The sequence below is a fragment of the Arachis duranensis genome, chromosome 9 (assembly GCF_000817695.3).
Source record: "Arachis duranensis cultivar V14167 chromosome 9, aradu.V14167.gnm2.J7QH, whole genome shotgun sequence".
NCBI lineage: Eukaryota > Viridiplantae > Streptophyta > Magnoliopsida > Fabales > Fabaceae > Arachis > Arachis duranensis.
The window spans coordinates 89,179,536-89,182,546 of NC_029780.3; the positions used below are offsets into that span (position 1 = coordinate 89,179,536).

Genomic DNA, 3,011 nt, shown 5'->3' on the forward strand with positions numbered 1-3,011 from the left:
CACTGAGAGGATGGGATGTAGCCATTGACAATGGTGATGCCCTACATACAGCTTGCCATGGAAAGGAGTAAGAAGGAATGAAGGAAGAAGTAGGAAAGTAGAAAAAGAAAGGGCAGAGTATCTCCATACGCTTATCTGAAATTCCCACCATTAATTTACATAAGTATTTCTATCCTATGTTATTTATCTTTATTTCCTGCTTATTATTTATTATTATTCGAAAATCCATAATCAATTATAATTCGCCTGACTGAGATTTACAAGATGACCATAGCTTGCTTCATACCAACAATCTCTGTGGGATCGACCCTTACTCACGTAAGGTTAATTACTTGGACGACCCAGTACACTTGCTGGTTAGTTGAACGGAGTTGTGTCCACACATAGCAAAGAGCCATTATAATAAATTTCATACAAGTACAAAGAGTACGAATCACAATTTTGTCCACCAAGTTTTTGGCGCCGTTGCCGGGGATTGTTGAGTTTGAACAACTGACGGTTCATCTTGTTGCTCAGATTAGGTAATTTTCTTTTCAAAATTTTTCTTTTCTTTTTCGTTTTTACAAACTTTATTTTTGAAAAAAATTAATAAAAATTAAAAAAATCATAAAATCATAAAAATAAAAAATATTTTGTTTTTCTTGTTCAAGTCTTGAGTCAACTTGTAAGTTTGGTGTCAATTGCATGCTTTAAATTTTTTTTTTTGTATTTTTCAAAAATTCATGCATTCATGGTGTTCTTCATGATCTTCAAGTTGTTCTTGACAAGTCTCCTTGTTTGATCTTGATGTTTTCTTGTTTTGTGTTGTTTGTTGTTTTTCATATGCATTTTTCGTTTGTTAGAGTCCATGCATTAAAGATTTCTAAATTTGGTGTCCTGCATGTTTTCTTTGCATCAAAAATTTTTTCAAAAATATGTTCTTGATGTTCATCATGATCTTCAAAGTGTTCTTGGTGTTCATCTTGATATTCATAATGTTCTTGCATGCATCATGTGTTTTGATCCAAAATTTTCATGTTTTGGGTCATTTTTATGTTTTTCTCTCTCATCATTAAAAATTCAAAAAAAATATCTTTTTCTTATTTCTCTCCAAATTTTCGAAATTTTTGGTTGACTTGGTCAAAAATTTTTAAAATTAGTTGTTTCTTACAAATCAAGTCAAATTTTCAATTTTCAAAATCTTATCTTTTTAAAATCTTTTTCAAAAATCATATCTTTTTCATTTTTTTAGTTTCAAAAAAAATTCAAAAATATTTTTCAAAATATTTTCAAAATATTTTTCTTATCTTTATATCATGTTTTTGAAATTACACTAACAATTAATGTGATTGATTCAAAAATTTGAAGTTTGTTACTTTCTTGTTAAGAAATGTTCAATCTTTAAAATTTTAGAATCCTATCTTTTAGTTTCTTATTAGTTAAGTAATTAATTTTAAAAAAAATAATTTGATTTAAAAATATCTTATCTAACTTCTTATCTTCTTATCTTTTCAAATTTAATTTTAATATCTTTTTCAACTAACTATTTGACTTTTTGTTTGTTTCTTATCTTTTTTAAAACAAAGTAACTACCTATTCCTCTCTAATTTTCGAAAATACCTCTTTCTTTTTCAAAAATTCTTTTAAATTTTAATTTTAATCATATCTTATTTTTAATTTTCGAAAATCACTAACCACTTTTTCAAAATTATTTTCGAAATTCTATCTCTCTTCTCCTTATATTTATTTATTTATTCACTAACACTTCTCTTCATCTCTCTTCATCTCAGATCACCACCTCTATTCTTACCCATTCTTCTTCACTCTTCTTCCCTTTCTTCTTCTACTAACAATAAGGATCCTCTTTACTGTGACATAGAGGATTCCTCTTTCTTTTCTTATTCTCTTCTTCCCTATATGAGCAGGAACAAGGAAAAAGGCACTCTTGTTAAAGCTGATCCAGAACCTGAAAGGACTCTGAAGAGGAAACTAAGAGAAGCTAAACTACAACAATCCAGAGGCAACCTTTATGAAATTTTCGAACAAGAGAAGGAGATGGCAGCCAAACCCAACAACAATAATGCAAGGAGAATGCTTGGTGACTTCACAAAACCAACGCCCAAATTTGATGGAAGAAGCATCTCCATTCCTGCCATTGGAGCCAACAATTTTGAGCTTAAGCCTCAACTAGTTGCTTTAATGCAATAGAACTGCAAGTTTTATGGACTTCCATCTGAAGATTCTTACCAGTTTTTAACTGAGTTCTTGCAGATTTGTGAGACTATTAAGACAAATGGAGTAGATCCTGAAGTCTACATGCTCATGCTTTTCCCTTTTGCTGTAAGAGACAGAGCTAGAACATGGGTGGACTCACAACCTAAAGATAGCCTGGACTCCTGGGATAAGCTGGTCACGGCCTTCTTGGATAAATTCTTTCCTCCTCAAAAGCTGAGCAAGCTTAGATTGGATGTTTAGACCTTCAAGCAAAAAGATGGTGAATCCCTCTATGAAGCTTGGGAAAGATACAAGCAGCTGACCAAAAGGTGTCCATCTGACATGTTTTCAGAATGGACCATATTAGATATATTCTCTTATGGTCTATCTGAATTTTCGAAAATGTCATTGGACCATTCTGCAGGTAGATCCATTCACCTAAAGGAAACACCTACAAAAGCTCAAGAACTTATTGACATGGTTGCAAATAACCAATTCATGTACACTTCTGAGAGGAATTCCGTGAATAATGGGACGCCTCAGAGGAAGGGAGTTCTTGAAATTGATACTCTGAATGCCATATTGGCTCAGAACAAAGTGTTGACTCAGCAAGTCAACATGATCTCTCAAAATCTGAATGGATGGCAACATGCATCAACAGTACTAGAGAGGCAGCTTCTGAAGAAGCTTATGATCCTGAAAACCCTGCAATGGCAGAGGTTAATTACATGGGTGAACCTTATGGAAACACCTATAACTCATCATGGAGAAATCATCCAAATTTCTCATGGAAGGATCAACAAAAGCCTCAACAAGGC

General features: G+C 32.4%; 1 non-coding gene across 1 annotated transcript; it reads right to left on the reverse strand.

The window, feature by feature from the left end:
* Positions 1 to 2,433: 2,433 nt before the first annotated feature.
* LOC127741756 (small nucleolar RNA R71) lies at positions 2,434 to 2,537 on the reverse strand. Its single transcript, XR_008002962.1, has one exon. It is a non-coding gene; the product is annotated as a small nucleolar RNA R71 (small nucleolar RNA).
* Between the last annotated feature and the right edge of the window lie 474 nt (positions 2,538 to 3,011).